General features: G+C 30.7%; 1 non-coding gene across 1 annotated transcript; it reads right to left on the bottom strand.

Annotated features, from left to right (window-relative positions):
* Positions 1 to 2,099: 2,099 nt before the first annotated feature.
* On the bottom strand, positions 2,100 to 20,044 carry LOC114297330 (uncharacterized). The gene is made up of 5 exons (XR_003641461.2): positions 19,939 to 20,044; positions 19,775 to 19,838; positions 14,299 to 14,360; positions 5,748 to 5,811; positions 2,100 to 3,430 (listed from the first exon to the last, which is right to left on the bottom strand). It is a non-coding gene; the product is annotated as an uncharacterized LOC114297330 (transcript).
* Between the last annotated feature and the right edge of the window lie 727 nt (positions 20,045 to 20,771).

Below are 20,771 nucleotides of genomic sequence, written 5' to 3'. Positions count from 1 at the left end.
AATACCAATATCACCACAATCATTAACACATTAGGGCTTGTTTGGAGTATCCTAAATAAGTGTACTTTTTATCTTTTTAGATTAAAAAGTTGAGGAAAAAATATATGGATGCTTGAGTTAACTTTTTGATTTTTTATAAAAAAATGTGTATTAAAAAATTGCATAGGAGAAGATTAGAGATGTGTGTTGTACAGTCGTACAATATGCATAGCCGAATTAATGGTAAGAAATTATTGGCTACTTTTCGACATTGCACTGGACGGTTTTGTTTGGCCCGCGGGGGCCATCACGGGTCCCATTTTGATCGTCTGAACCGTTTAATGTGTAGAACTCGTCGAGTACTATATGCCTATAAAAAATCACGTTGATCGGATATCAATAGTTATTTGATCAGATTTATTTTTTTTCAATCGTTAATTATAATACCATCCATTTTTTTATACAAAATTGATTTGATCATGTAGTTATCGATACCTGATCAACGTGATTTTTTACAAATATATAGTACTCGACGAGTTCTACACATTTAACGGTTCAGATTATCAAAACGGGACCCGTGATGGGCTCCTATGGACCGAACAACAGTATGTGAAAATTGCAACCAAACTGTGTAATTTTTCTTCACAAACGTTGCACAGCGCTGAGATCACATGATTGCTGAGTTGTATGAATGTGTGAAAAATTAATTTTTTAATATTTTTTTTTGATGAATAGTGATAATTTTTTAACATTTTGAATAACTTTTTATCTTTTTAAAGAGATGCCAAATTTGGCGTAAGTCAAAATTGCAATCAAATATTAAAAAATATTTTTTTGTCAAAACCAAAGTACTCTCAACAAGAGAGACTTCAAAATCTGAGTCCAAACCGACATGTCCCAGTCGGAACCCTAAGAACAGCCCAGATTTCAACAAGTGTGGTGGGCTGGTCCCCAATGTTCGTTTCATCATTAAACCAGAATGCAAATTGCCAAATAAAACAATGGTCCTGAGCAATGCAATGTTCCAGTTATTTCTTTCCTGTTTTGGCCGATCCTCAATTACTAGTGATTCCAACTTCATGCAGGCAAGTGGCAGTCTGTTTTCACTTTTCAAGTTAAAAAAGTTAAACTGAATTTTAAGATACTGGTTGATAAAATTTATAATTTACTATTTTTAGTTTATAGAAAATATTAAACATTTTATATTTATTTTTGATAAAAAAACAAAATAAACATATTTGGTACACACTTGTTTTCAAACAAGTGAAAGGAGTTGGATGGTAGGAGGTGGTTGTTAGCAGCCCAGTGCTGTGATCCAAGTGGTTGCCACTTGTGGGAGGTGGTTGCCGGACTGCAAAGATGGTTGGTGGCCGAAAGTGATTGCTAGTAGTTGGAGATGGTGGTCACCAAATGACTTAAGGTGGTGGCTGAAATTGGTTTTCGCTAAGAAACAGTGGCCAACCATGAAAGGTAATTGTTGGAAGAGGTTATCGACGATGGTGACTGGCAATGTTTAAAAGAGCAGGGAGAATGAGTAATAAAGAAACAAAATTCTAAATAAATGAAACTAATTTTTTTGTAGTTACAAAATTTTAATAAATTTTATAAACTGTATACAATTTTTTTGAAAGCGAAAATGATACTAAATGAATTTTGTTTACAGTTTTCAAAATTTCTAAAAATATAAACAAAAATTGGTATTAAACAAGCTAAAACTAACTTTTTAAAAGTGAATAAACATGCCCAATGTGTAGGATCCACAAGCTTGTAAGAGCTTCTCTTTAGTAATTGTTGAATGAAAAAATTACTGTGGCCCAAACTACTTAAATTTGGGAAGAGAACCCCTCTATGCCTACCATGCATGCAAGCAAGCTCTATGTTTACAAAGTGGGCTTTTCCTCCAAAGGGGAAAACTTGTTTGAACACTCCCCAAGATGTGAGTTCTATATTCATAATTTACAATTCAATAGTAACAAGAAACACCAATGGAGGATATAAAATTCATTCAAAGTCATGTGCTACACTAGGGATTGAAACAAATAGCTCTTCACATTTTCAAAGGTGGAAACCAAGCAAGGGACAAATTGCATCATGCAGCGATAAAGACTCGAATCTAGACATCATACCAGGTAACGTTCAAAGTAGCATTTACCAAAGAACATCAACATAAAAATATCCCCAAAAGAAAAAAAAAACCACAAGAAAATTGTCTCAAGTTTAAAAAGACAAAACTAGTCAGGCTAGTAAATTACATAGTTCAGAGCTGAATTCAGATACAAAAACAAACCAATGGCTAACAAAAAGGATCACAAGATACAACAGTTTACCATGATTTTTCATTTTCAGTTGAACCCAAACACTTTTATGTGCTTTACCTGTTTTACACATTACAATACAAAACATCTCTCTTAACCTCAATCGGGTCTGAAAAGAGTAAGATACTCATCTTCGCCCAGTCAAGTACCTGGTCTTCACATATTTACTACTGCTCGAGGTAACGCTATCGGCTCTGCACCTTTTTCGGGAACTTTTTGAATGAGGGGCCTCATCAGTCTCATCGTCATCGGTGTCGGTAATTTTGCATCCGGCCCTGGTCTGGATACTCATGCGCCGAGGAACATAGACATTGAAGTAGTAGCTTACTATGGTTTCTCTGTGCTGGGAAGGCAAACGCTCCAACGCAGGCTTCAAAAAACTTTTACCCTGAGATATGGGATTCGATTTCACAAGATAATCGAACTTTCTCTGCTCCTCTAAATTCCACAACTTCGAAACATCTTGTCCCATCTCATCAAATCTCCATTTCCAAAAGGCGGGACCCAAACCAAACTGCAGCTGGAGCCTCTTGTCAGTGACGTGGCGTTTAACGCATTCGATAGATCCAGGGGAGACACATGTGCAAAATTCGGGCCTCCCTTTCCCAACCACACCGGCTTTTGTATCTGGACCATTGCCTTTGATTGGCCAAACTTCGATGCCCAACCATTTTGAAGTATCTGATTCATTGTGAGAACAGTCCTTGTGAGGTGGACCAGTCCAAGCTGGAATTTCAGCTTGGAAACGGGGTCCAACAGGAATTGCCAGTCTGAGACGATCATCGTTGATGTATTCTATCCATTTTGTTGGCATCGGCTTCTGTTGCTTTGGCTTAGGCTTTGGTTGCTTTGGCCTCTGCATACTTGATGAGTTTGGATTCTTGACCAATTAGTCGAAATAGAACAAGGACGGTTTGAATATCAGAACAAAATGCTCTGAGAAAACTATCTATGTTCTTCAAAATATGATTATCAAAACGATCAGCGGAGTCAAGGGTTATTGAGTAAGCAATATATCAATGAGGTGAAGGAACAACACCACCATGTTGACTTGGTTGTTCTATGCCCCATAAATTTCTTTAATTCAAAGATAGTGGAACTGTGCTTGACAAACTGATGAAGTCTGACACCTTTTTCTAGAAAATGGAGAAAGGATGAGTAAATTGTTTTAGTTTAGAGATTGTATATTGATGTGGCATTGAAAAGAATTATATGAAGAAAAAAACAATGTCAAATGGAGAAATTCTAAAAACAACGTTTAAATAGTACACATTAATGTGTGTTTGGAAGGGAAAAGATTAGGTACACACCTAACCTTTGGCATAGTACGTAAAGTGGTTGTCCCGAGACTTGAACCTATAACTTCAAGGTTATTAAGGCAAGGTTTTACCATTGAACCAGTGGTAATCCCTTACATGGACAAATTCTCAAAGAGGAAAAATCAATCAACAAGGTTGAGAGATTACAGGTAGACCTAGATTGTGCTTAGAGCAGACGAATAGATTAAACCCATCCAAATATCACCAATTTAAACTTCAAAGCAACAAATAAAGTCTAGATAGTTATTCAATTACACAGATCACAATCACACATGAAAACACACGGTTTACAGGGACACTCTTAAATAAAAGATCAAAACAATCCACTGTAATCAAGTGTTGATACAAGACTCAAGATAAGTGAGTTACAATGCTAACTCAGATACACTTGAGAATTAAGACTGGAATCCTTGAGATTGTTAAGTAAGATAATTGGAGATGCCCACCAAGGATAATCAAAAGACTAGTTTGGTAAACTGATTCTGAATGCTATTTTAGGGAAACATTTCTGAAAACAAACCACTTTTTAAGAAAATATACAAAAAGATTTTTTTTGAATTTTTGAAAACCATTTTTACACAACAATGAAAATAATGGGTGTTTTCAAGATTTTTCATTGCTTTTGTATCCTAAAACATGAAAAATGAATATGTAACCAAACAAGGTAGAGTAATTCAAGAAATTAAAGCTAACACTCATGCTTCTTTTTAGGCCTATGGTTTCTAAACCTGATGAAGTGAATGTGTGTAATTAAACAGATAGAAGAGGAGTCGAAAGCCAGAAGAATACTAGAACAATATTCAAAGCAATCTTCCTAATTGGCATTCTCATACCCAAAATATGATTTCTCAAACACATACAAGCCTAGTAAATTACTCAATCATCTACCAAAATAGTGAAATCAAAGTCTCAAAACAGTCTAAACAATTTGACAACCAAAACCACTATTTCCTAATGATGATCTCAATAGTTTCATATCCCTTTATGCTATAAATTATAACTCCAAACAACGCCAAAACCAACTTCCAACTATACCTTTCTTCTTCAAAAACAGAATTTTGCACCTTTGAAGTACCTTCCGTTTGTTTTAGCAAAAAATATTTTTTTAAGTTTGGTTGCAACTTTGAAACTAATGTACTAGTGGTGGTGTTAATGGCGGTGGCAGTGAGATGATGATGATAGAGGAAGTGGTGGTGGTGGGTTGTGGTGATGTAGTGGTGATGATGTGGTGGCATTGGCCATACTTCAGTTCAAAATATGTTTTCTACAATCCAAAAGAAGAAAACATTTTCAGCCCAACAAGCTTGTTTTCCACAGAAAATGTTTTTCGTCATACTATACAGCGTAAAAATTTTCAAAAAATATTTTCTACCGAAACAAACAGCTTGTACTTTAAAGGTGCCTATCTGAATTTGGCATAGTCCTATCCATTCCCATTCCAGAATATGCTACATACCCTCACACCTCCAAACATGCTAAAGTCAACCAAAGTTTGGAGGTAGAAAAAAATGGAGCCAAAACAGAAATACCCATCTCCAATTTTTTCCCTAAATTCACCCAACATCACCCCTCGTCATCGCTTGTCCCTGTACGAATTCAGATTTGCAGAGCCGTTGTAACCATCAATCAACGGTTCTGAACCTAGATTCAAAACATTCTCTAACCTCAACAAAGCGTAGAGAATCGAAATCATAAAATTTCAAATTCGAAAACCCTAAAGCGCAGTGACTTTCGAACTGTTCAAATTAATTATAATAAAAAACCCTAACCCTAAAATTCGATTGCGAACTACAACATATATCAATGGAAGGTTCGCATAATCGAGCTGATTCGTGAAGAAATCAATAGTACCCATCGAATTATCGAACGATTTTTTCTTTTTTTCTTTCCTTTTACTTTCCCCCTCTTATGTAAGAGAAAATGGAGAGAAAAAAAAAATACAATAAATGGCAATGGAAAATAACTCCTATTCCTACCACCAAAATGCAAATTGTGCATTGTTAATTTTGCAATTTATGTTTTTTTTTTTTAAGATTTGTAATTATATATTAACCACTAAGGAATTTGAAATGTCGATAGTGACTAAGTTTCGTATCTATTAGAAGTAAAATTTTGAGACTGATGAATTATTTACCTCTTTTAATCTGTTGTCGTTGTTTGTCGACGACAATCAAATAGCTGTTTCTTCAGTACCGGGCCTGTTAAAAATAAAATGAAAGATAAAAGGGAGAAAAAAACTAAAATTTTCTTAGAAGTAATTTGCATTTTTGCCTGTATAAAACTAGAAAATTTGGAAACCTCACAAAAGAGCCTCCAAAGCACAAGTGAAGCCACCCTCAAATGTCTCTTCTTGTTGTGAGTTTTAAGAGTCCTTATATAGGTTTGAAGAGCATGGCAACATCATTTTAAGAAAAATATTATTTAAAACTCTTAAAAGGTTATGTGATTGTTTTGGAAATTAACTATTTTAGTTAAATTTTTTTATAAAAAGACGTGTAAAAAAATAGAGAGAATAATTGATTTTTTGACTGTTTTATGTCCCGTTTGAAGAGTTAAGATTTTAGTAAAAAAAAGTCACTACAAATTGTCAAATCATTCTTTATATTTTTTGTCATAGCCACGTATATAATCTAATTTTTTATTTCATTTTCTCGTTTCTGGACACAAATTAATAGGATTCACATTTATAAATATATATGGGACTCATTCACTTGTGTCTTTAAGTGAGAGAATGAAATAAAAGATATAATTATATGTAGCGTTTTTGCCTAGATATATGTGTAGAGCTGCTAAATACACTCAAAACAATTTTCTTTACACCCATTGTAGAATCATTAGGCGCTCCACTCCACAGGCATCACTATCCCTATAACCATCTAATCACTAATTGTTTCTTACTGATTTTTCTTGCTGCAACACAAAATCATGGATCTTACCCTTTTTTTTTTTTTTTTTTTTTTTTTTTTTTTTTTTTTATCATTTCCAACTTCTTTGAGACATTACTTGATTATATGCAAAGACTACAGACTATTGAGGTGTCGTTTGGAAAGAGTTCATTTGAATTCTTTTGGCTCTTTGAGCCACAAAAGACAGAATAGGCTATTTGAGCTACAACAGACAAAACATCACATCTAACTCATAATCATTACACTCTTCTCTCACAAAAAAAGTCAAAAAAGCCAAAAAATCAAAAAGCCCTTCCCAAACCAAACTTTTGAGCCCAGACTCAAATAGCCAAAAAAGTTAAAAGGCCAAAAAGCCAACTCACTTCCCAAACGGAGGCTGAGTAACCTCTCTCCACTCCATTGTATAAGATTTTTCATAAAATACAAGGTGGTGTTTGGTTTGATTTTTAAAACATGATTTGAAAGAAAAATAGAATTAAAAAGCTTATTTAGTTAAACTAATTTTTAAAATACAACTCCCTCAATTTTCTTTCTCCTCCCTCTTTCTATCTTTTTTTATTATTAATAAATAAATAAATCACTTTTTTTTTCTCTTCTCTCTCATTCTCTTACATTTTATATATTAATCAATCAAATTTTCTCTCACACTTATCTATTCAACTAAAAAAAATCAAAAGAAATTACAAATCATCCAAAAACTATTTTTAAAACTCATAACTAAACAAATTTTAACTTTCAAAACTTTTTTCAGTAACTTATCTTTCAAAATATAATTCAAAACTCATTTTAAAAACGAAATCAAATGAAGCCCAAGAGTTTCAATGCATAAATTGGGTGCAGAGGAAAATATGGAAAATAAAAAATGCTTCTTACCCCCACTGGGGGTCGACCCCCAGTGAGGTGTCACTCCGGGATTGGCCCAAAAAAAACAGTTTTCTTTTTTTTTTTGTGTGTGTTTTCAGCGAATAGGGGGTCGCCACCTCACTGGGGGTCGACCCCCACTGGGTGTATGTATCAGCGTTGTATGGAAAATGGTAGGAATACTAAGGCTCTGTTTGGAACGCTTTTTCAAAGCTAATTCTACCCCTTTATTTGAGTTTCATGTTTGTTTACGGTTTTTCAAAGTTAATTCCATATTCAATTTTGAAAACTCTATCTTAGGCGGGAAAATTTGGGCTAACCGATCGTCCCACTGGTCATCCGGCCAGTTGCCTGGAACAGTAATTTTTTTTTTTTTTGCAATTGACACATATTAATTTTTATATATTCGGAAAAAATATTTTTTGAATTTTTTGAGCTCTAATAGAATTTTGAGTTGTGTGTTTGGTTATGAGTTGTAAATTTTTCTATCAAATATCATATGTCACATAAAAAATTCTTCACTCAATTCAAAACTCTTTTCAAAACTCTTTCACCAAACAAATTTTCTACACTCAAATCATAATTCCAAAACTCATAAATTCAAAATATATCTTTTACTCTCAAATCCTATTTAGAAAGCTCTACCAAACGCAACCTAAATTTTTTACCAAACAAATGACCAAATGTCTCTCCCATAGGTGTGTGGTAATTTTGTGAATCTTACATCTATGTGAAATATTTGATCATTTATTTAATAGAAAATTTAAAATTTATAATATTTTCTAGAAAATACATAAGGAGTACTTAAGAGGTCAACTGATGAACCCCACTACCAAAAGGGGTGATAAGGTTGGCGTAAAGTTACATGGCCCACTGAATAATTTCTTCATTTTAAAAGAAGGGGTTGGTTTACCTATATTTCAATGAGTAATGTCATATAAATTAATAAATTTTGTAATTTTTTTGGGGGGAGAGATTTCTTTTTAGTTGGAAAAATTAATTGGAGGGTGTTATTAGGCCTCCGTAGGCCTACTACAGAGCCCACATCGATAATTTAAATTATTCAAATGTTTAGGGCTTGTTGAGTACTTAATCATTTTAAAAAATCACGTTAATAAGATATCAATAATTACTTGATCAGATCACATTTGATTTAAAAAAAAAACAATATTTGTTAACACAAATGTGATCTGATCAAATGACTATTCATATCCGATCAACGTAATTTTTGCAGGGATAAAGTACTTAATGAGTCTTACAGATTGAACACTTCAGATTATCGATGTGGATTTCACGGTGAACCTACGAAAGCCCAACAACACCCTTCAATCCAATATGAACTAAAGATAAACCTCTCTCTGTTTACACTAATGCGATACTTATTAACACGACACCTATTACATTATTAAAGTTGTTTCAGTTTAAGTTTCTAAAATATCCTTTTTTTTCTTTTGTTACAATTGTCTTATTTTAAAATTGTAACTTTTTTTTTTTTTTTAAATTAGATATCACATCAATTAGTAAGAAAATTTGTCAGATTTATTGATGCGTTTCCCTTCCATCTATGGAAAACCTTTTCGTGTACACCTTTTTAGGATGTGTTTATTTGAACAGACTGGATAAGGAGGGATTATAATTTATCGGACTATTAGTCTTGAGATACATTGTCCCGGGGCTATTTAGTTGGACTAAATTTGTATCCTATGTTTGTTTAGTTATGGGATTAGAGGTCTCGATTGGACTATTCTATTGAATCCCATATTTGTTTGACATATTATAGAGAATGATAAATGTTATTATTTTATTCTTGTAATTTATAATTTTTATTTAATATATAATTTTAAATTTTAAATTTGTAATCTATAATTTATAATTTAACAACACTAAAAAAATTTAATTTATAAGGCCATAATTTTTAATTTATTATTTTAAATTAAATTAAATTTGTAATTTATATTTTTTATTTAATATATAATTTTAAATTAACGACCATAAAAAATAATTTTATTTAATATATAAATTAAATTTTCAACAACACTAAAAAAAATTTAATTTATAAGGCCATAATTTATAATTTATTATTTTTAAATAAATTTAATTAATAATTTATATTTTTTGTTTAATATATAATTTTAAATTAACAACACTAAAAAAATAATTTTATTTAATATGTAAATTTAATTTTTTAACAACACTAAAAAAATTTAATTTATAAGGCCATAATTTTAAATTTATTATTTTTAATTAAATTAAATTTATAATTTATAATTTAAATTTTTTATTTAATATATAATTTTAAATTAACAACACTAAAAAAATAATTTATAAATGTTCAAAAAACTATTTTACTTTTTTCTAATTGTTTACTGAGTAATAGAATGGATGGTAAAATGAACATTTCACAAAATAATCTCATGGGATACCAATCCCATAGTTTCTATCTCACCTCCCCTCGTGGGATAGGATAGTCTCATATTTGTGGGACTATTAGTCCGAAGCAAAAATTTTCAAACAAACAATGGACTATTAATAGTTCAATCCCACACTCTTATCCCTCCAAACAAACATGCTCTTAGTGTATACTATATACACCTTATCATAAAAATGTATACCTTTATAAAAAATTATATACAAGCCCATATTTTAGATCCATTTTCTGAATCCAATAATGTGTAAGCGATATTATTAGTTAATGATTGAGGAAATATGCGAGAAAGTGTTGTCTTTAATATCCTAATTGATTTCTATATCACTGAATTTGAAAATTAAGTCTATTTTTCGGTCTTGAATAACAATGCTCTAACTTTATTACAATAATTTGTAATATCAACCACAAAATGCATAATCTTTCGACAAATTAACATAACAAATATTTAAAATTTTGTAGTTGATATTGTAAAAGTTTATTTTGTTACAACATTTTTTTTATTACACCAATTTATGACGAGATTACGTATCTTATAATTAATATTACAAAATTTTATGATAAAATTAAAATTACACATTTTATAGTAAGATGCATATGATATGCCCTACTAAAATGGTGCACAACATTTCCCCTTCAATCTAGATATACAATGTATATGGTCTTAATAAGAGTGCTTCTATTAGTGGGTATCAATTATTTTAAACCCCCCATTTCTTTGGAAACCCACTTATAAATTTTAAAACTTTTAAAATTTCTTTTCTCCCCCAAATAATACCAAAACTGTCCTTATGAAAATATTTCACTCATTCAATTGAATGCACACCCCTACACCCCAAAAAGCCTCTCCCAAAAATTCTTACAAAACTCACGAAGATGATTATTATTTCATCTCTACATACTTGTTCATGACTTGAGAAAATAGATGTTTGGTTACATGTTTCCGAACAAATAAACAATGTTCAGGTTTGTGTTTCTGAATTCCGGTCATATATTCGGGAGTTTAGTCCTAAAAAAATGACAAACACTTTTTATTATTTTTGCCATTTTTTTCAAGAAATTTACTCTTATAAGGTCAATATTTTTTGAGTTAAGAACACCATCAAAGTTATAAACCTCCTCTGAACTTTTATTATTGCACTCCTCTCGTTTCATGGAGTTGTGCTCGAAACACTTGTAATCATTGTCATTGCTGAAGAAGTATAGGTAATCAAATGGTAGCCACCGTTACCGCCGAAATATTGCTGCCAAAGAGTTTTTAAAGTTTTGAAGGCAGATAGGTTTGAAAGTGAGATTTGGAGAAGATAGATGGGTGGTAATGGAGGTAGGTGCTCTTATAAATCTTAACTCGTGATATAGTAAGTGTATGAATTTAATTGTAAGATGAGGTGTCCTAAAATTATTAAAATCATTTTTAATAATTTCATTTGAGATTATTATTATAATAAAAAAAATAAAAAAAAATAAAATTGATGAGATATTAATAATAGCCCTCGTTGATAAAATCATGGCTTGTCAACATGAAAAATAAATTTTGAAAACGTAACATCCTAACAACAATATTACGAGTTGTCATTATAGAAATGATAATGTTAAAATAATTAAAATTTCGATGTATTTCAATGCACTTTATTTATTTATTTTTTTATAGCTATTCTCATAGTTGTTTGGGCAAAACACCAATAAATTTTAAATTTTAATTTGTTGAACTATTTGATCCGGTCTTTTATTTTGTAGACTAATAAGTCCTATTTGAATGTTAAAAGTTCACTATAGACCTTTTTAAGATTTCCCTCATTTCTGAACATCATCAACATCATCAAACATCAACTACATCATCAAACATCATCAACTCTCCAACAAACATCATCAAACATCATATATCAAAAACATATATCACACCAAAAATAAAAAGGACTAAATGACTTAAGAAAAAACACTTAGGACTAACTAGAGTAACATTTACTAAAATGTGATTTATGAGTAATTTTTCCTAGTTGTTTTGGAAAGTTACTTCTTTTATATATATATTGAATTTTTTAAAATAAAAAAATGTGTAAAAAATAGAAAAATAATTATTGTTTATAATATTTTTTTTAAAAATTTTGTTACTAAAATAGCATGTTCCCAAAACAATTTTCAATTATATTTATATATTTTTATACATTTTTTATATATAACAATCACCTATTAAGTGAAAACCAGATCCTATCTAACATTTTCTTCCTCCAGTTATCATCTATTACTTGAATCAAAGGCCGCAATTGATAATAACGATCTCTAACACTTGATCCAAAATTCAATTGATTAGTTGTTAAATTATAATCAAGAAAATCTTCTTAATTGGCATTTTCATACCCGGACTTTCCAAATACATACAAAACTTAGTAAATTACTCAAATTATCTACCAAAAGGCCCCGTTTGATTGTCCAGATTGAATATAAAGGTTTTAGGAGGATATATAATACTTAAGAATAATAATGGAATAAAATATGTTGTAAGATATGAGATGTATTATATATACTGTAGGATCAATTATACTATGTTTGATTAAGATATGATATAAGATGGAATAAGAGGAGAGTGATTATTTTTGACATTTGGATGAAAGATGAGCTATATCCGACGGTGTTGGATATACAATACCATAGGAGACTGTATTGCATATTCCCTTTTTGCATCATATACTATTCGGATTTCCTATATCTGGAGCGACCAAATATGAGAATATAAGGAGATGAAAAAAATATATGAGACCCATCTCATATTATATCTGGTCTCATATCCATATATGATAAATAAACAGAGCCAAAGAGTGACATTAACAATTTGACAATGTAAACCTCTATTCCTAATGATGTTCTCAATAGTTTCATAACTCTTTCTACTATAATTTATAACTCCAAATAATGCCAAACCTCAATTCCAAGTTTCAACTATATTTCCTCGTTAAAAACACAATTTCAACTCAAAGTCCATCCAAATGAATCCGTAACCTCATAAAACTCTTCCTTTCAACTAAATTTGTACTGTTTTTTACTCCAAATGCATTAAGGGTTAACTTAGGCCCCATTTGAAAATAGACTATTTTAGTAGGTTTTTAACTTTTTAATTAAAATATGAGGTAAAAAAAATTAATATATTTGAAATGACTTTTTGATTTTTTATGAAAAGATGTACAAAAAATAAAAAGAAAAAAAATCTTTAACTTTTTTGTATAAGTTATAAGTTTTTTTATTTTTTTAATAACTTTTTAGATTTTAAACTAAAAAGGTTGCATGCCAAACAAGGCCTTCGTAGATGAGGGGTTGTCTTATCAGGTGTGATGCCTAAATTTGGTAGTAGTGAACTTCCTCATCCCCTCGGCTTGATTGTCAAAAAAATAAAACAAAAATTAGTTCTATTTATTCTCACTCTCCCAAAAATACTGCACCCCCAACCCCCTAACACCTCCATCTGATAAATATACCACAATTCTTAATTTTTCTTTATACTCGCATATAGATAGATTTCTTTGAAAAGAGATTTAAGATGTGTGATATATGAGAAGAAAAAAAAATCATGCATTAATATTAATACTTTAAAAAAAAATTATTTAGAAAAAAGTATTCACAATCTTCTTGGTATGACTCATATTTCACTAGTTTTAAATCTATATTGTACACCTCATTTTCAGGACAAAAATTTATGATAAATAACAATTTTAAAAATTACCCCTGCCAATGTGGGCTTGGAACTTGGAAGTAGTAAAAAAATGGAGTTTAAATAAGAAAAAAAAGAAAAAAAGAAGCAATTTCCAATTTTATCAACAAATCACTCTTCGTTTTCTTCACCGCTTAATCATTAGATTATCGGCATTGAAACTCAGTCATTTACGAATTCAAATTTGCAGACTTCTTGAAACCCAACGATCAATATTGAACCGTCATATTCAATTGTTTCTCTTTCTATGAGTGTAAATTTGGGGTTTGGATTTGGGATCCAAAACAAAGAATAAAATTTAGGGTTTCGATTTACAAGGAGTTTGAAACACTTGTGGCATAGTTTCGAATCAAGATTTGACATCTCAAATGAATTAAAATGAAACCCTAGCCCTAAAATCTGATTGCAAATTGCAACGGAAAGTTTGTATTATCCAGCGTTCCATGAAGAAATCGAGCCGTTTCATTACAAACTTTTTTTTTTCTTTTTTTATATGGAAAAAGAGTAGAAGAAAAAGCAAGAAAATAAATCAAAATGAAAAATAAAAATTTTAATTTAGCAACAACAAAAAGAGTAATTTACTTAATGTAAGTTTTTTTAATTATATAAAAACAATTATCTATTTTGTATTTTTTGAAGTTACGCTCCTATGACGCGTGCCTATAAGTTTCGTGCTAACAAACATAAATTTTTATAATTGATAAACATTTTAAAAAATAAAACAAGAATTAAAAGTACGAGACAATAATATTACAATTAGAACGTGAATAGAAGTATTGATAATAATTACCTCTTTTAAACTTCTATCGTTGCCCAGAGACTACCAACCAATTGCTTCTTCACTATATAAACCTGTTAAAAATAAAATGAAAAAAAAGAAGAAAAAAGTATACAATTCTCATTCTTGGTATTTTGCAATTTTGTTTGAATAGGAATGAAAAGTTGAACTACCTCAAAAAAAACTTCAAGTGAAGCCCCCTTTCTCAAAGAATAGAGCTCTCCAAAAAAAAAAAAAAAAAACCAAAAGTGAAGCCACCCTTCTCAAAGCCTCTTGTGGGTTATGAGTCTTTTTATAGGTTTAAGGCCTTGTTTGTTCGTAGGCTAAAATAGTCGAAAAGATATTACAAATTGTCACATCACTATCTATATTTTTTTGTGTATTTTTTGGTAAAATATCAAAAAATCAAATAAAATAGCTAATTCCAAAACGAGCCCTAAATATGGTAACTCCATTTCGAGGAAAATTTTATTTAATGATCCAGTGTCATGTAATCTTGAGTTTGATTTTGTTCACACTCTTTATAATATTTATAAACAAAACACAATTTATAATTAGTTCAAAGTAGCTGGGTTTGTATTTTTTGATGGAATTAGTACACTTGTTGGATTGAGATTTATTAATCAAAAGTTGTGCTTTTATATAGTTATTCTAGAAACACATAAATCTGTCACAGAATCGAATACAATTATCTCATATAGGTGTGTGGAACCCACAAAAAGTATAACCTACCTCAAATGAGAGAGTTGTGTTTGTTCTATGTTCCTAGACTTTTTGTTTTAGGTTGTGTTTCTCTTATAATCACATTTCAACATAAGAGAATTTAAGGAATTTGTGTGGCCCACCATAAGTCTTGTTGCAATGATTTAAACAGTTTATTTTGTAAGGTTCTCAATGTATATCATTTATGAAAAAAATAGTTTGATCCAAAAACTATAACTTTTTCATTTTATGGAGCTTGTCTCTAAAAAATTAAATGGTCTATTTTCAAAATATAACTATCGTTCATTTTTTTATAAACAAATATAATAAAATGAAAATGTTACGATTATTGGATCAACTTAATTTTTTTTTATGAATGATAAACATTGAAGACCTTACAATATGATTAGTTCGGATCATCGAAACGGGACTTGTAATGAGTCTTATAGACGGCTCAAGTTTTTTCATATTGAGATGTAAATATAAGAGGAGTCCAACCTTTATTTTTAAATAATCTTGTCCTATAACAATTACAAAATGATATTCTATTGGTCTTTAAATGTGTGTAAGTGATGAACTCATTACTAATACTAATGGTAAGTATTCAACAGTCTCTAAGTACCATTATATTAAATTACTTGCGTGATATTTAAAACCAATCAAATAGAGAAAAATTTTATAGATAAGACATGTTAACTAATTTTTGTTAAGTAGTTCAAGAGATAAGATGACTCACTAGTGTTCTTCTTATGCACTATATAAATAATTTCACATAATATTATGAAAATATTTAAAATTTTGTTATGTAGCAAAACGATGTGATATTTTGACTTGTTTTGAAAAATTGGTTAAAAGTTGACTTCTTGATTTTTTTTTGACTTTTTTTAAAAAAAAATATGTAATAAAATAAAAAGGTGATGTAATTAAAAATAAGTTAAAAGTCAAAAAGTGACTTTTTACTATCTTTCCAAATGAGGCCAAAGTCAATGGTCAAGTTATACTTTTTGGAGAAGGTATTCAGTGTTTCTGGGGCATTGACCAAATGCTACACACATTTGTAGCTCAATTAAGTGGGATCGGTAACCTGAATTCCTTCTCAATTCTACTCTATTAAAGAAGAATGTTCAATTACATTAAATAAATTTAAATTATTTTATTATCGCATCTTAGGCCAATTTAGATCTTCCTTTCCTTATAACATTTCTATTTATGATAAATATATTACTTTTCCTTATTACTACTTTTTAAGATTACATTTGAATTCAGCACATTTAATTACTAATTTATCTAGGAAAATGAGTGAGAGCACTAATTAGTGCTATCACTAATGATGTGGCAGTAGGCCCTACCAGAAATGATTTGATGTTTTGACCTTGGTGTTGTATTTTTTTTCTTTTTTTATTGAGTGCCATGTCAATAGTGGTCTTTTTAGAGCTCTAAAATTAGTGGTCTCTATCATTGTTGAATTTATCTAATGGTGTGAAGGATGGCAGAGAAGGTTACTGAAATTTCATTTAAGAGTATTTTCGTCATATTTTAACATTTGTTATTGATAAATAAAATTTATTTTAATTTGTACTTTATGTAAAAAAATTGGGTTACCAAACCAAACCAAGCCAAGCCTTAAGTCCTATCAAATAGGGTCGGCTACATGAATCCTTCTTCTCCACGCGGCCCTATCAAATGCCATTTCATTAGTCAAATTAAGTAGATTCATATCTCTATTTATAACGCTAGTCAACGTTAATCTAGGCCTATCCCGTCCCCTAACACTTACATCTATCGTTACAGCATCTCATCTCTTCACTACTGCCTCTGTTGGGTTAATCATAAAAAAAAATCCTACAGTTTTGGCTATTGTAACAAAATAAGTCTAAAATTTTTAATTTTGTCAATTTAAATTCTAATATTTTAATTTCTTTCAATTTAAATTATTTGCTTATTTTTGCTAAGTAAAACCGACAGAAAAATATTATTTTAGCTATTAAACTCATTGTAAGTGTATATAAAATGTTTAAAATATAATTTTCATTGAGTTTAATGACTAAAATATTTTTTTTTCTTACCAATTTTACTTAACGAAAATAAACAAAGGCCTTCAATCCAAAGGACTATTTTATAAAATTGTATGGCCGTAGATCGAGGAGCTAAATATTGTATTCATAACGACATGCTTTTACAAAATGACCAAACTACCTATCTTAACCTCTCCCCCCCCCCTCTCTCTCTCTCTCTCTCTCTCTACTCAACCCCAACCTATGCGGTTTGCATTCACGCGCATCTGTCCTCCATCTTTCTCTCTCTATCTGATCAAATTAACTTCACTTTTCAGACCATTCATCCAACAACCCACATCCTCTTTTCTCTCTGGCTCCAATCCCACCCTCCTTGATACTTCCTCACTCTTTTTCATCTCCACAATTTTCTGGGCCTTGGACTTCTTGGAAGATGGCCACCAATGAAAAAGCAGAGATCTAGGGGACAAACAATTCTCTCTCCTTCTTATTCTTCTAAGTCGTCTTGTATCAATGGTGAGATTAGATACTCTCGAGACTTGAACTCATAACCTCAAAATTGTTAGGCCAAACTTTTATCATTGAACCAATGATCACCCCTTAAATGAAGAAATTCTCAAAGGGTAAAAATCAATCAACAAGGTTGAGAGATCACACGTAGAATAGTTTGTGCCTAGAGCGGACGAATAGGCTAAACCCGTCCAAATATCACCAATTTAAACTTCAAAGCAACAAATAACGTCTAGATAGTTAATTAGTTACACATATCACAATCACACATAAAAACACACGATTTAAAGGGAAACTCTTAAATAAAAGATCAAAACAATCTGCTGTAATCAAGAGTTAATACAAGACTCAAGATAAGTGAGTTACAAGACTAATGTTATGTTTGGTTGGGGGATTTGAGAAGAGATTTGAAATGGAAATGAAAAAGGTAAGTGAAATGTGAATAAAATATACTTAAGTTTCACCCAGTTTCACACACTTTTTTCCTTGCTCTTTCTAAATCCCTCTCCAAATCCCCTAACCAAACACAGCACAACTTGGATACACTTGAGAATTAAGACTTGAATCCCTAAGATTGTTAAGTAAGATAACTGGAGATGCTCACCAAGGATACTCAAAAGACTAGTTTGGTAAAGTGATTCTGAAAGCTATTTTAGGGACACGTTTCTGAAAACAAACCACTTTTTAAGAAAATATAAAAAAGATGTCTTTGAATTTTTGAAAACCATTTTTACACAACAATGAAAACAATGGGCGTTTTCAAGATTTTTCATTGTTTTTGTATCCTAAAACATGAAAAATGAAAATGTAACCAAACAAGGTAGAGTAATTCAAGAAATTAAAGCTAATACTCATGCTTCTTTTTAGACCTATGGTTTCTAAACCTGATGAAGTGAATGTGTGTAATTGAACAGATAAAAGAGGAGTTGAAAGCCAGAAGAATACTAGAACAATATTCAAAGTAATCTTCCTAATTGGCATTCTCACACCCAAAATATGATTTCTCAAACACATACAAGCCTAGTAAACAACTCAATCATCTACCAAAATAGTGAAATCAAAATCTCAAAAAAGTTGAAACAATTTGACAACCAAAACCACTATTTCCTAGTGATGATCTCAATAGTTTCATAACCCTTTATGCTATAAATTATAACTCCAAACAATGCCAAAACCAACTTCCACCTATACCTTTCTTCTTCAAAAACAGAATTTTTCCATCTGTTTTAGCAGAAAATATTTTTTTAAGTTTGGTTGCAACTTTGAAACTAATGTACTAGTGGTGGTGTTAATGGCGGTGGCAGTGAGATGATGATGGAGGAAGTAGTGGTGGTGGGTTGTGGTGATGTATTGGTGATGTGGTGGCCTTAGCCATACTTTAGTTCAAAAAATGTTTTCTACAATTCAAAAGAAAACATTTTCCGCCCACCAAGCTTGTTTTCCACAGAAAATGTTTTTCATCCTACCAAACAGAGTAAAAATTTTCAAAAAATATTTTCTACCAAAACAAACAGTTTGTACTTTAAAGGTACCTATCTGAATTTGGCATAGTCCTATCCATTCCCACTCCAGAATATGCTGAATACCCTCACACCTCCAAACATGCTAAAGTCAACCAAAGTTTGGAGGTAGAAAAAAATGGAGACAAAATAGAAATACCCATCTCCAATTTTTTCCCTAAATTCACCCGACATCACCCCTCTTCATCGCCTGTCTCTGTACGAATTCAGATTTGCAGAGCCGTTGTAAACATCAATCAACGGTTCTGAACCTAGATTCAAAACATTCTCTAACCTCAACAAAGTGTGGAGAATCGAAATCATAAAATTTCAAGTTCGAAAACCCTAAAGCACAGTAACTTTCGAACTGTTCAAATTACTTATAATAACAAACCCTAACCCAAAAATTCGATTGCGAACTACAACATATATCAATGGAAGGTTCGCATAATCGAGCCGATTCGTGAAGAAATCAATAGGACCCATCGAATTATCGAACGATTTTTTTCATTTCTCTTTCCTTTTCCTTTCCCCCTCTTATGTAAGAGAAAATGGAGAGACAAAAAAAAATACAATAAATGGCAATGGAAAATAACTCTTATTCCTACCACCAAAATGTAATTTGCGCATTGTTAATTTTGCAATTTATGTTTTTTTTAAGATTTGTAATTATATATTAACTACTAAGAAAATTAAAATGTCGATTGTTACTAAGTTTTGTATTTATCAGAAGTAAAATTTTGAGACTGATGAATCGTTTACCTCTTTTAATCTTCTATTGTTGTTTGTCGACGACAATCAAACAGTTGTTTCATCAGTGTCGGGCCTGTTAAAAATAAAATGAAAAATAAGAGAGAGAAAAAAAACTAAAATTTTCCTAGAGGTAATTTGCATTTTTGCCTGAATAAAACTAGAAAATTGGAAACCTCACAAAAGAGCCTCCAAGCACAAGTGAAGCCACCCTCAAATGCCTCTTCTTGTTGTGAGTTTTAAGAGTCTTTATATAGGTTTGAAGAGCATGCAACATCATTTTAAGAAAAGTACTATTTAAAACTCTTACAGGTTATGTGGTTGTTTTGAGAATTAATTATTTTTTAAATTTTTATTATAAAAAGACGTGTAAAAAAATAGAGAGAATAGTTGATTTTTTGGCTATTTTATGCCCCGTTTGGAGAGTTAAGATTTTAGTAAAAAAGTCACTGCAAATTGTCAAATCATTCTTTATACTTTTTTGTATTGCCACATATATAATCCAATTTTTTATTTCATTTTCTCGTTCCTAGACACAAATTAATAGGATTCACATTTATAAATGCATATGAGACCCACTCATACGTGTCTTTAAGTGAGAAAATGAAATAAAAGATGGAATTATATGTAGCATTTTTGCCTAGATATATGTGTAGAAGTGCTAAATACACTCAAAACAATATTCTTTACACCCATTGTAGAATCATTAGGTGCTCCACAGGCATCACTATCCCTACCACCAGCTAGTCACTAATTGTCTCTTATTGGTTTTTCATGCTGTAACACAAAATCATGGATCCTACTCCTTTTATCAATCCCAACTTTGAGACATTACTTGATTATATCCAAAGACTACAGACTATTGACTAACCTCTCCCCACTCCATTGTACAAGATTTTTCATAAAAATACAAGGTAGTGTTTGGTTTGATTTTTAAAACATGATTTGAATAATAGAAAAAATTAAAAAGTTTGTTTGGTTAACTAATTTTTAAAATACAACTCAAAAC

The sequence above is a fragment of the Camellia sinensis genome, chromosome 14 (assembly GCF_055761805.1).
Source record: "Camellia sinensis isolate YWXY chromosome 14, ASM5576180v1, whole genome shotgun sequence".
Lineage (NCBI taxonomy): Eukaryota > Viridiplantae > Streptophyta > Magnoliopsida > Ericales > Theaceae > Camellia > Camellia sinensis.
This window is presented reverse-complemented; position numbering and strand designations above follow the sequence as displayed.